This window comes from Typopeltis vanoorti, chromosome 14 (assembly GCF_054136105.1).
Source record: "Typopeltis vanoorti isolate ZY-2024b chromosome 14, IOZ_Tvanoo_1.0, whole genome shotgun sequence".
In the NCBI taxonomy this organism is placed as follows: Eukaryota; Metazoa; Arthropoda; class Arachnida; order Uropygi; family Thelyphonidae; genus Typopeltis; species Typopeltis vanoorti.
The window spans coordinates 78,949,621-78,964,504 of record NC_143562.1 but is presented as its reverse complement, the minus strand read 5'-3'; the positions used below and the strand labels follow the sequence as shown (position 1 = coordinate 78,964,504).

Sequence of the window (14,884 nt, the reverse complement as noted above, 5' to 3'; positions counted from 1 at the left end):
TTGATTATTGCGTTAGTTTTGATGGAATCAAATGCTTTTTCATAATCAATGAAGGCTAAACAGAGAGGCAATTGGTTTTCTTCTGCTTTTTCTATTATTTGTTTTACTGCATGAATATGTTCAGCTGTGTTGAAGCCTTTACGGAATCCTGCTTGTTCTACTGGTTGATTTGAGCCTAGAAGAGGTGATAACCTGTTTGTTATCACTTTTGTGAGAATTTTGTACAGATTAGAGAGAATACTAATTGGTCTATAGTTCATTACTTCTTCTTTGTTCCCTTTTTTAAATAACAGTATCAGAGTAGCATTTTTCCAATTTTCCGGTATCTGCCCCTCTTCTAGGCAAAAATTTAGTAAGTTTGTGACGTGGTGAATTATATTCTTTCCTTCCCATTTAATTAATTCTATGTGAATTAGGTCTTGACCAGGACATTTTCAATTTTTCATTTGTTTTAATGCTTGCTTTATTTCATCTGAAGTAAATGGGGGGGGGATGAATTCCATATGCGATGGAGAGGAGTTATTTATATTTGATTTATCTGTTGAAGGATCACTATAGAGTTCTTTATAAAATTCTTCTAGCCTGCGTAGGATTTGTTATTGGTTCCTTATGGAAGTTCCATTCTTATCTTTTATTGCAGTTATTTGACTTTTGCCAATTGATAAATATTTTCTTAGTATTTTCATATTTTTATTGTTTTCGATTGTTTCTTTTATTTTTTTAGTGTTATAAGATCTTATTCCATTTCTCATCTTTTTCCTTACTGTTTTGCATAGTTCTGCATATTCCATTTTAGAAATTAAGTTTTTGTCTTGTTTCATATTTCGTCTGTTTTTTAGTAGTTGTAGGGTTTCCTCTGAAAGCTTATGGTCTTTTTACATAGATGATAATCCGAAAGGGTATTTTACCGGCGAATTTGTTAATTAAGAGGGAGAAGTTAAATCCCATTTTACTGGGTAGTGACCTATTCTCATAATGTAAAACAATATATTTACATCTCTTAGGAGCTGGGTTTTACATTATGAAAGAATATTAAAGTTAGTGAGGAACTTGCTCCACCTTTGCATGGAGTTGCCCTGGTGTTGTACTATCCAAGTGATCATTTACACTTGGTTCCGCCGATAGTTTTTTCGGCATTGAAACTCTACGGATGTCGACGGATTTCGACCCGAGTTTCGTACCCGGCTATAAAATAAAACGGGATTTAATATCTCCCTCTTAATTTATGGTCTTTTTGTTGTTTGTTGTTTTTGAATTCGTTGGCTGTTGAGATGATTATTTCCGTTAGGTTTTTTTTTTGCTTATTTTATGTATGTCTTATTCTTCAAATATATATTTATTAAGTCTAGTTTTTGATTGAATTTTTCTTCGTAATCCTTCTTGTTTTCGATAGGGTTTAAGTTAAAACTTCTTGATTTTTTGTTGTTTAGCCATTTTATTCTTTCCAATTTGGGGTTTATTTTAATTTTGGCTATGACCAGTCTGTGATCACTTCCTGTTTTTGCTTGATTTAGTACTGAAGTATCTTGAACTATTTCTTTATTATTACACAGTATATAATCTATTTCTTTATTATTACACTGTATATAATCTATTTCATTTTTTATTTCTCTGTTTGGACATCTCCATGTCCATTTTCTTTTGAGGGCTTTCTTAAAAAATGTATTCATAACATGAAGTTTGTTACTGATAGAGAATTCTGTAAGAGCCATTCCTGAGTTGCTGCTTGTACCATATATGTATGGTTCCTATTGCATCTATTTGGTGAATGGGATGACCTATTTTGGCATTAAAATCGCCCATTACTACAGTAAAGTTTTGATTGCTATTTCTTTTTTTTTTTATCTAGAGTGTGCTGCAGTGAGTCATAAAATGCATCTATCTCTTCATCAGTGTGGGATGAGGTGGGAGCATATGAAACGGTGCGTGTGCATGGTGAACTATTTTTTTATAAATCTTATTTTATTTTTGTTAAAATAACATATAATTATTTATTTATTATAGATACAAGGCTGAATTATGACGAGTGTCACTGTTGAAAATATGAAAAGAATAATATTTTTTCAATTATCGTTACACGAAACAAATGCATTGCGATCTAACACCTATATTCGTTAGCACTTGTCATTGCTATTGATAGGAAAGCTTTATTATTGGTGTTTGTTCGTGGTGAGGATGAAATATTTTTAATAAAGTAACTTTTAATATGTAAATTTATTTATTAATAAATTCGTTACTGATTAGGAAATTTTTTTTTTTTTTTTTTTGTATATGCTTCACCCCCACTTAAAATTTTCACTGGCCGCCACTGGACGAGACTCCAATAAAGGTCGAAACCGGTCTTGGTATTGTCCCTTCCCTTAATGCATAGTATTATACATGTTCACAAGGAGATGTGCTTTGCATTATGGGAGATACTAAGACAAGTGATGAGAGAGCTTAGACCGCCTTTACCACGAGTTGCCTCATTTCTGAAGATACTTCAGGACCAAACTTTGTTTGCTTACACTTTGATGAAGGATTAAACTAAATTTATTTCAGAAAGAAAGATTTCTGGTCTGCGTTGGAAATGTCATCTCTCACAACTCCCGATGTCGTTTCATAGGGGGCGTGTTGTCGTCATATACTGAAGTATGTGTGGCTTACCCGCAAAGACTCGATATCGCTATAAACATACTAAAAATAGGGTTATGACATGTATTAGAGTTTGTTGCTGTTTTTCTTATTGGAGTGGAGTGGACATATTTGTTTTGAATAAATAAATAGAGTAAATATAGTAGTGTAGGCGTTAGTAGAGGATAAATAGTAATTATATTATATCAAGGTTTTCGAAGAATAAAAGAATAACTATAAATACCACGTGATGTTTGACTTCAGTGGTCTTGATAATTTGACAACTGCTTGAAACAGCTGAGCTTACCATCCACTTCTGTTGGACAAAGCAAATTTATTATGTTTATAATATAGTAAATCTAAAATTTGCAGATACAGTTAACGTCATTATGGGATATTGTGTTTTGTTCTACGGTGAGTTTTTTTTTTTTTTTTAGATATATTAAGTAATTGACAAAATAGTTTTAAAGATTCGATAGTATTGAAGGTACACGTTGATGGTGTTATATTTTAAAGTAATAATAATAAAATGAAAAAGAAGGAAGAATTTTTGTAATTGATATTAGTATTCGCCTTTCTTTTCGTCGCTAATTCGAATTTCGAGCATATTTTGATGTTACTTCAGCCATAGGCATTGCTACAGTTTTGCGAATATTACTTCAGGAATGCCTTCAGTTTCAAATAGTTTGACATATCAGATGAAGGCATAACATACACAGATTAGCTTATAAAACGTACTTAGCGTGTGGGGATGGAAGAATGCGCAATTAAAAATCAGCCGTATCTAGGTTAATAGAAGTACTAGTTTTACAAATAGTCGGGTAGAATACCTCACTTTCTAGTGCTCACGCTAACTTATCCACATAATTTTACGATTATGTTAACCTTGATTCCAGAAATGTTAATTTCATCCTCCTCTTCAAAGTCATTTGTGTTGTCTATGTGGTTTATGTTATTAAAATCATATGCGATATTCAGGTCATGTATAAATGCAAACTATAGTGTACATACGAGTACATTCCGTTACGAGTATTATCAAGCCAATCGAGAATTGGGTCCATTTAACCTTTAAGCGCGGTGATGCATGTGAAAGACATTTTGAATAGAGGTAGTTCATCTGAAGTTTTTTCCCGTTTCTTTTCTTTGAATGAGTTAGGTTAAAAGATAATATACTATGCTGTTAACTGAGCGTGTGACGTAAAAACCATTTAAAATTTTGAATGTGTGGTTTGGATTAGCTGACACCGATTGCAGGTGCTATAAAATAGTTCTTGGTTTGATTTATAGAACAGCATTCAATGGTGCGAGAGACAAATAATGAATTGATGACATTCGCAATTTTCATCAAATGTTTTAATGAAAACATTCCTGTAGGTCTCCAGCGCTGAGCAAGCTAATCGGACGTACTCTGTTGCTGATGACATTAAATTTCGGTTAATGTTAACCTCTGGAGTACTTTTCTACACAAGAGGTGTAGTTTCTTCTTACACACAAAAAAAAGTACATACTGATATTTAAAAGAAAGAAAGGATGTTATTATTATTATGTGACACCTCCAGGGAGTCCAAAGACTCATCGAAGGAGAGTGTGGCAACAGCATCGAGCGATTGAGTCCCTTCCAACTACTAACCGCGCTCAAACTTGCTTAAACTTCTGCGTGGGCCATTAGTAGCAGAGGCTCTACTACTCGACCAAACTTTGATATGTTTATAATAAAAATGTGAATGAAAGGATTGATTTTCATCATCTTGTGTTTACTTGTATACCAGAATTTATTCATTAAGCTAATAGTCTCGTCACTGGCTTAAACGTCAGGTTAGTATGTTGAGAGCTTAGAAGCCTATGGGAATGTTTTTATTGAAATATTTGCTGAAGCTAGCAGCCATTTCATTTTATTTATTTTTGTTAATGCATTTGGTTTAATTTACACTGGTTTCGGTGAACAAAAGTATGCTACACTTTTGCTACAGTAGATCATGAATGGAGTAATGCACAGGTGGATCCATAGAAGAGTAATTTAGCTAAGTATCTATGAAGCTTATTCCAAAATCATTTTTATTTTTAGACATCTTTACAACTATTATGTGGTATTACTTCAGCATTGCATGGTGAAACCTCCTCCCCTCCTCCCCCAAACATGAATGCTAAATCTCATTGAATTACTGCAAATTCTTGGTATTGACTATGGGTTGCATTGTTAGATTCTTCTGTGTGATTATCATATATACTCTTTTAGAAACCTTTAGACAATGGTCCTTTTCACAACACAAAGATATTGAAAAAGAAAATAAATGTGCATAATATAGTGCATCATTTGCTTAGGTGAGACTGAGACTAGGCAGACAAAGTTAACTTCATCTTTCAAACTCATTTTTTACTCTCTAGTAAAAAGAGGGAAAAGCATTTGCCCTTGCAATTTTCCACACCGTCTTGATATTTTTAAGTTGGATCTCAAAAGGGACGTGTCGATGTCTCTTTTGGGATTCAGCTGTCAGTTTTTCCACAAGCTGTAACATTCATGGTTTGTTTACTTGTTGTGGGATCTCCTTTACAAACCTTCAAGTACCAAATAGATACTCTAATGATCATACACTATTTTAAGGTTTATAAGATAATTCTGAAGTTGAAAATATTTTATAGCAGAAATATATATCATTTATGTAAATACATCAGTCTAAAAATGAGAACAAAAGTACACATTTGAGTTAATAAAAATATGAATATCTTACATAAACTAATTATCAGCATGAAACTTATTAATAGTTAATTATATTAACTGTTAGTCAGGGATTAACAAATATCTTTGCAACAAATACCTGTTTTGCCAACCTTTTTCTCTCCCATTCTAAGTGACCATATTACCTGAGATTAGCATGGCTCATGCATTTTTGAATGCCAATAACATCATGTTCATTGTTAATATCTTCATTTGCAATGTGATTCAGCTATTGGTACCATCTGCTAACTTCTGTTTATTTTTAACTTGACTCTCAGATCCCAATCAGTGAAATCAAACCGAGATCACAAATTAAAATTGGTTGGAACTCTTAAATATTGATCCCATAACAAGAAGTTGAAGACTATAGAAGTATATCAGTTCCATGTGTGGGAGCGCAGGTGAGTGTTGAGAAAGAAGTTGATAGACATTTTTCTTGAAGCGTTGCAGATTGTTTGGAAAAACTTCATGAGGAAGACTATTCCAGAAGACAGAGGTTGATGGAATAAAAGATGAAAGAGAGAAGCAGGTTTAGTGCATTTGCAGTTGCACTGTAAAGGGATGTTGGGAAGCTGTGCTATCAAAGTGAAACATTACATCTGAAAGATAGAGGTTGAAGTGAGTTTGTAAGAGAGGGACGAACTATGAACTGAAATGCGTTCCTCTTGACAGCATTGAGAATTTTTAGAAAGGTTTTAGATTTGCACTTGAAATGTGAGCAGGATTCTAAGGGGAAAATTGTGAATTTGGAAAGTCAGTAACTGGAATGATGTGTTTGTCAGGAGAGGCTGGAAGTAAATGTTAGTCCAAGCAGAGAGATCTGATTCTGTCTAGTGATTTTTGTATTACTGAGGGTAAGGGTAGGTGAGCTGAGATCCCTGGTAGCATTGAAGGTTACCAGATTGTCCTCGTCTCATCGAAGGTTGAAGATGAAGCTTGGGATGTCTAAGTTCACTGCATAGTTTGTTAATTGAGCAGGATAAATAGAGAATATTATCGCCAGCAAGGTTGTGAATAGATCAGTGGCAATTGAGAGTAGGTCATTTATGTACATGAGAAAGAGAGTGAATGATAGAGTAGAGCCTTTCTCTCTGATTGTTCAGTGTGTGTCATGATGGATCGCTCCCTCTCTCTTTGAGCTTCGCCACCTAATTGTTAGTGAAGCATGAAGAGAGTAGTCATTCAGCATGACATGCAGTGAATGATCAGAGAGAAAGCTGGCTATCTAGTAATACAGAATGGTAGGTAGACCAGAGGATACCAGTTTGTTTAGCAGCAGGCCTCAATGCCAGACATGATCAAAAGCTTTGGAAATGTTGAGTGACAGCACATTTCTCCAAACCTTTCCATTGGTGGATAATCAGAATGACTGGAATGACTTTTTACAAGTGGCTCCTGAAGCTGTGACCAAATTTAGATCTGAAATTATGATGATATATATGGTTTTTCTTATTATAACATTAAGACTTTTTTACTTTTAACTTTTATTTTAACTTATATTTATTTTAATTTTTCACTTCCTTGGATTAGATCTATGTTCACCTTCAAAGTTTTTAACTTAAAATCTTTTTAATTCTTCAATCCTTTTATATAATGACATCATGATTCTATTTTTTAACATCATGTTTTTGCCATGAGCTATGTATGGTGGATAATGTAGGCTAAACATGAGCTGTGGAGACTTTGAATGGCAGAATCCATACTGGTGGTTGCTGATTAACTTGGCAGAACTCGGGTAGTGGAGAAGTTGATTATTTGTGATTTTCTTCATTAATTTGGAGAGGAGCGAGTATTGTGATTGGCTTGTAATTTGACGGTAGACTGCTGTCTCCCCTTTTTTGAAATAGGCTGGATATATGATTGCTTCGAATCATTGGGATAAGTATCAGCTAAGTATAAAAAAAAAAGATACAGAACAGGTTATCTCTGTAGTACAATGTTTGAGTACAATTTGAGAGATTCATCAGGACCAGAAGACTTTTTTTAGTATTCAAGTTTAGTATTCTTCTGATGTCTTTTTTGCTGAAAATCCACAGAAGGCATATAGTGCTCAGATTCTGGTATGGTATGGTATGTTTCGAGGTAATTTGCCTTGGTCATTTATGCAGGACATGGAAGAAAAGAGTGATGTCAGGAGGTCAACTTTATCTTTTGGTTCTATAACATTGATCTCATGTAGATGAGAGAGAGAAAGCTGAAAGTGCTGCTAAGCAGAATTTGTATCTAATGACCTTAGGGTCCAGTAGGCATGACATCTCTTTGGACAGGAGGCAGGTTTTCGGTAGCTAGCTTTCGTGATGTCAGATTCAAATATGCTGATGACTTGTTTGCTATGTGCAGTTGAACATAGACTGAATACAGCAGGGTTCTTGATTCAAGCATAAGTTGTAAGTTTTTTTTTTTTTTTTTTTCTCTCCCAACTGCTTTATTACACTTTCTGTTGAATCTGGGCTTGGAAAGTAGATGAAAATTTTTGCTAGAATAAGGAATGAAAGCTTTCATGTCAGCAAAGGATAATTTTTATGACTCATTTTCAGTAAGTTTGGGTCAGAGGAGCAGAAGCAGAAGTCAGACCATGGAAAGGAAGATGAGAAATTCTGAATGCCATCCCACTTGGCACCTTTAAGTGTCAAAGGACTTGGTATTAGGAATAGCTGGAGGAAGGCATAGTGTGAGAGGAGACCTACAAAAGATTGTGATTTGAGTTATTGAAAGGAGATATTGGGAGAGTGAAGAGGGTTATCAGAAATTGGGTAGGTAGATATATGATTTGTTTTAGGCTTATAACCACTGTTGGTGTCAGGTTATTTTGCACCCTAGGCAAAGTTTACAGATGTGCCCCTTATTTCACAAGTTGGATATTTTTTTAAATGAAATTTTAAATATAAATAATAAAAATTATTTTGGCATGCTTTATTAATAATATACAATATGTATAATATATGAAAATCAAATTTTAATTTTTCTTGCCTTCAATTTTGTAAAATTTTGAAAGTTTTGTGCCCCTTCATGGCTTGTGCCCTAGGCGGTTGCCTGGTTTGCCTAAATTGTAACACCAGCCCTGCTTATAACAAAGACTCGCATTTCATCCAGCTTGGTTGGTGGCATTGGAAAAGAGAGACAGTTGGAATTGCAGACATTAAGGGCACCTAGGAAGATGAGCTCACTGTCTGTATAGTGAGATGTATAATATATGCAGATGGCAGATAGTACATGGGCTGTTCAATAAGTAATAAGACTAATTTTACTGTCACGAAACCACTCATCACAATATTAATTTTTGTGGAATAAAGAAATGTTGCTGTATGTATTAATAAAAGAGGTTGATAGATGGCGTATACGAGCTGATGTGCCAGAGTGTCGCGTGACTAAACGCAACTGCTCATCGGCATGCCTACGAGGCGCGACCGGTCTTTGAAATGGAAGCGTCCTTGGAACAGCGTTATGCGATTAAGTTTTGTGTGCTTTTGCAAAAATCGGCATCGGACACTTTTAACATGATACGCGAAGCTTTCCACGATGAAGCAATGTCGAGGGCAAGTGTTTTTCGCTGGCATAAAACTTTTAAGGAAGGAAGGCAAAATGTGGAAGATCTTGAACGTGAGGGAAGACCTTCAACGTCCATCACAGAGACAATGATCAACACAGCAGCGATTATCATCAAGCACGTCAAAAGGAAGCGTCCATTGCTGAAGAATGGCTTCTTATTGCACCACAATAATGCAAGGCCACATATTGCTGGTTGTGTAGTGGACGTTTTGCAGAAGAACACACAGATATTCTGCCACACCCTCCATACAGTCCTGATCTCGCACTGTGCGATTTCTGGCTGTTTCCGCAGCTCAAGAAACCACTAAGAGGCCACCATTTCGAAAGCAACAAAGCATGTATAAAAGCTGTGGAGGCGGTTTTGAAAGAACTCTCAAAAACCAGACTCTCACATGTGTTTAAGAAGTGGACGCAACGTTCGGACAAATGCATCACGTCTCACGGTAGTTACTTCAAAAAAGACCGTGTAAATGATGACGATTAAAGGTAATCTGTTTTCTGTATAAATATAGTCTTATTACTTATTGAACAGCCTACGTATATGCTTCATGGAGAGGAAAATGAAGTCAGTGGTTTTGGAATTTGGAAACTGGTAAATCAACAGATAAATGTTATTAATAAAACTAAAACTGTTACTTATATACTGCAAGTTTAGTGTTTCAGCTAATTTCTCTCTTATTCAATATAAATTGCTGGCCTGGTTGGCCGAGTGGTTAGTGTATCCACTCTCCAGTCAAAAGGCTGCTGGTTCGAATCCTGCTGTAGGCATGAATGTTTATGATTGTCTGTGGAAATACTTGTGGTGGGAGGTAGATGGTGTTGGTGTGGTTGCAGTTATAATGAGCTGTAAAGTAGACAAGAGTTGTAGATTCTGTGCCCTCCCTCGATGAGTCTTTGGACTCCCTGGAGGTGTCATAATAATAATAAATGTATTCAGTTGGTACCCAGCCATACTAGCTTTGCTTATTCTGTTCTCTGTTTCCATATTTAATTTGCTATCTTCACTAAAGACTTCCTAAATGCTGACATATTTTACTTGTTCTGTATGTTCTTCATTGAGAATGCAGGTGAAGTTTTCTATGTTGATGCCTATAAATTAAAGATACCAAGAAATTATATACTTGGTTTAATCCTTCATCCAAGTGTAAGTAAACAAGTTTGCACCTGAATTATTTTCAGGACTGGGGTAACTCGTATAAAGAAGCTTATGACTTCACATCACTTATCTTAGTATCCCATAATGCAAAGCACTTCTCCTTGCAGACATGTATAATGATATGCATTATGGGAAGGATCACTAGTTAGACTGGTTTCGACCTTTATTGAGGTCTCATCAGTGGGAGCCAGACTCAGAGGTGATACTAAGGTTGAAGTAATGCAGAAGTCATATTTTCATATACGAGTAGCCAAAAGGTGTCGCACCTTATTATTAAAATACTCTGGATTAGAGAAAGGTTGAAACCGGTCTGGGTAATGACCCTTCCAACAATGCACAGCATTATACATGTCCACAAAGAGATGTGCTTTGCATTGTGGGATACTAAGACAAGTGATGTGAAGTCAAAAGCTTCTTTATATAAGTTGCCCAAGTCTTGAAAATAGTTGAGGTGCAAACTTGTTTGCTTACACTTGGATAAAGGATTAAACCAAGTATATAATTTCTTGGTATTTTTAATTTATAGTATAACCAAATGGAAAAACTTCCAATAACTATGTTTATGCCTGTTTTCATAGTTTTGGTCTTTTTATTGATAATTTTCATGCAAAATTTGTTACAACTGTTATGCAGTTAGTTTAAAAAATCCTGGAGACTTGCACTGCTTTTTAGGAGTACATCAACTGCATTTAACCAAAGAGCATAGTTTAATATCAATTCTGATTTTAGGTTTAATGCTACTTTATTTCATAACATGATCCATATAAATGATGAGTGGAGGTAGTTGTGTTCTCTTGTCTTATACCTGATTGTACATCAAATCGCCTTCCTGTTTCTAACCACTTACAACTTAAATATACACTGTGTATTACTCTGTATAATAATTTTCCATTTACTCCATATAATTATGGAGACTCCTGTTATTGGAGGTCTGAGGTGGCTTGAAAAAGTTCCATGTTTGGTTTTGAAAACATGGTTTCTGGACTGTCAAAAGTAAATTAAAAAAAAAAAAAAAAAATAGTGTATGTATGTGTGTATATGCAGCTACCATCATCATCTACACCAAAGCCATCTACTCCCCACCACCACCACCGGTATTTTCATTGACAAACACAAACATCCATGCCCATGGTCAGATTTGACATGCAGTTGGTCTGGTTGGCTGAGTGGTCCATGTATATGCTCTCCAGCCAAAAAGCTGCGGATTCGAATCCCGCCGTGGGCATGGATGTTTGTGATTGTCTGTGAAAATACTAGTGGGAGGTAGTCGGCGTTGGTGTAGATGATGATGGTGGTAGTTGCAGTTCATTGTAGTTTTGATTGAGTGGTGGAGACAGAGAATTGTAGAGTAGGTGGCCTCCCTCAATGAGTCATTGGACTCCCTGGAGGTTTTGCATAATAATAAATTGATAAAAATAGAAAAAAAATTCCTAGCCCACTCACGGCTAAACATACTATAGGTTTGCAAATAACCTTTCTTGCATGGGAGCAACATTGAATAAATATATATATATATATATAAATTATCACGTGACACCCCCAAAGAGTCCAGAGGCTCATTGAGGAAGGGGACCTACTCTACAACTCCATCTCCATCACTCAATCCACTAACTACTGTGAACCGTAACTATCATCATCATCTACACCAATGCCATCTACTTCCCACCACCAGTATTTTCACAGACAAACACAAACATCTGTGCCCATGGTCAGATTCAACCTGTAGCCTTTTTGGCTGGAAAGCAGATATGCTAACCACTTCGCCAATGAGGCCGGCAATATACATAATTGTCCTCATGATAAATTGTATGTTTTTCAATATCTACAAAATTTAAGTATAGATCCTTGTTATATTCAACATGATTCTGAGATCTCTGAGTTGTTTGTTTAAAATGAATATCTGATCCTGACAACTCCATTTGGCCTGAACTAAGCTTGTTTCTTAGTTTCTCTTTGACACTTTTCTCTAGTCTCTTCTCAAGTATGCTTGCATAAATCTTACCTGGATATTGAGCAGAGAAATACCTCAGTAATTTTCACATTCCACTTCATTTCCCTTTTTATGAAGTGGAAATTTGAAATTCAACTTTTTGTAAACAGGCATTCTGAATTATCCAGTGTGTAGCTGGTGTAAAAGTTTTGTATCTTCACATTTGAGTATTTCTGATCAGATATTTGGTTTAAGTGAAACTTTGTTGTCTGAAAATGATATATTGTCAAGAATAGAATTTGAGGAATACAGAATTTTCCAGAAGGATAAGAAGGTGAAAAGGGAAGGGGATACTGTTAATGATAAAAGAGCAGTTGTGTGCTTTAAGTGTGCAGGTGAAGATTTGAATTTGGTGTGTGGTGGAAATCAGTAGAATGGTATATATGATAATATGCTTAGAGGCTGGGTAATGCAGAGAGCACTGACTGTGAAAAAAGTAAGGTGATTTTAATCAAGCTTCTCCTGTCATAAACACATCACAACCATTGTATCCTCAGCTTCTGAAAAAACTAGGATTTCTCTTTCACTCAAGATGTTACTTCACTTCTGAACAGCTGTTAACCTTATACAAATCACATATCCACCCAGCTGTTGAATACTGCTCTCAAATTTGGAGTGGGGCCCCTCAAAATGTTGACTCAATACGAGGAGAGCGATTAGATTGATTAATAACCCATCTCTTACCAGCTCACTCCTCCCACTTTTGCACAGCCATTTGGCTTCTGTAATATGTGTATTCTATAAATATTTCCATGGCAAATGTTCATCTGAAATAGCATCAATAATTTCCCCACTTAGTACTAAGTCCATTGAAACTTGTGTAGCTGCTGCCCAACATCCCTTCACAGTACACCTTGAAACCCACAGAACAAGTTTCTTTTCTTCCTCCTTCATCCTTGCTATACTGTGGAACAGTCTTCCCCTCTCATGTATTTTCCAAGGAAAACAATATACAGTCTTTTAAATCAATTGTAAAGAATTTCTCCTTTCTCAACCCACTACTCATACACAGTATAAAAAAAGCTTAAAAAATAAAGTACAGTAAAAGGAATCTGAAATGAGAAAGGTAGTATGACATCAAACTAAAAATATTCTAAATATCTGGATTATTTTTTTTTAATGTTGGTTAATCAACCTATAGTATGTTTCAACATAAAAAATAATAATCCAGATATTTAGAATATTTTTAGTTTGTCATACTACCTTTCTCATTTCAGATTCCTTTTACTGTACTTTATCTTTTATTTTTAAGCTTTTTTTTTTTCAATATCTTCCAGAACCTTTATCTTCTATATCCTTAACCAAAGTCTGCTCATGACTTTTTATGTAGCTACTTTTATGCATAACTTAGCTCTCACTTTTATAGATACACTAGTGACAAGATTTCCTAATAATTCATTATCCTTTTTCATTTACAGAAAATCCACACATATAGAACACACTTGCATAAACAGTCACACCACCACCACACATTTCAACACCCTCTAACTCTCCTACAACCATCACACAGGATCACAGCAAAACTATTCCAATCTAATATATTATAGTACATCAGAAAATATAGCTAAAGTTCTCTAAAAATATGTTCTTCATGCCACTTTTAAACCACTCATGCAGCTAGCTGCTTTCATTCACTCTCCTAAAGATCAACTTCCTTCTCTTGCACATCCTGAAGTGTAAAAAAATGTGTGAAATATAAAGTTCCTTGTGTCTGCAGTTTGACCTGCTTTGGACAGACTGGTAGATCAGTTAACATCTGCTGTGAACACCAAAATTACATCCATGATCATCTTAGCAGATCATGCTCGGGATACCTCTTCACATTGGATTAAATGGAGGAAGACATCAGTTATACGCAGAAGTTGCTAAAAAATAGGTCAGAAAAACTATTTTTAGAAGCGTCTTACACTTTATACTATAAATTAAAGATACCAAGAAATTATATACTTGGTTTAATCCTTTATCCAAGTGTAAGCAAACAAAGTTTGCACCTGAAGTATTTTCAGGAATGGGACAACTCATATATAGAAGCTAGTATTACCTCTGAGTCTGGCTCCCACTGATGAGACCTCAATAAAGGTCGCAACTGGTGTGGGTAGTGACCTTCCCATAATGCATAGCATTATACATGTCTGCAAGGATATGTTCTTTGAATTATGGGATACTAAGGCAAGTAATGTGAAGTCATTAGTTTCTATATACGAGTTGTCTCAGTCCCAAAAATATTCAGGTGTAAACTTTGTTTGTTTATACTTGGATAAAGGATTAAACCAAGTATATAATTTCTTGGTATCTTTAATTTATTTTTAGAATCGGTATCTGCTATGAAGCACTCCCCCAACCTTAACAAGCATGTTTATATTAATTTGATCAAGATTTTGGAGACAGTTCTGAGACTAGATTGCCTGACTTCTCCAAATTAAACTTAATAGTTAATCAGTCCATAGAGGATGCCAAGGACATTAGTTCTGTGTCAGTTACAAACTGGATTGTTTCTGATGTTTTAGTGTGGTGCCTGTGTGCTTGTCGCAATTAAAATTGTGCTCTGAAAATGTTAGGTAGAAAACTAGCAAAATATTAATAAGTTCAATAAATTGATTTATTTTTGACTTCTTGGTGTTCTTTATCCCTTGAAGTACTGCTATGAATAATCAACAACACTTAAGAAGTATGATATTTCTATAGTTGAATGTGCAGTTATCTCTGAAAGCTATTTATCTTTTAATTCCTTTTAAAACTTTCTTACATATTTTTCTTTTCAGTATAATATTCATATTTATCCTGCTTCAATACTGTCTGTCCGCATCAAGTTTCAAATCCACAGCACAGTATCCCGAACCAATGTGAAGATATTACTATC

The 14,884-nt window shown here is 35.1% G+C and overlaps 1 protein-coding gene across 1 annotated transcript in view; it reads left to right on the top strand.

Moving 5' to 3' along the window:
- Positions 1–2,655: 2,655 nt before the first annotated feature.
- The window catches only part of LOC150099696 (SHC-transforming protein 1-like), a 238,812-nt gene continuing 226,583 nt past the window's right edge, over positions 2,656–14,884 (top strand). Inside the window, exon 1 of the mRNA XM_090404438.1 lies at positions 2,656–3,027. The gene's annotated coding sequence lies outside the window, so the exon portion shown is untranslated. The remainder of the gene's footprint in view (positions 3,028–14,884) is intronic.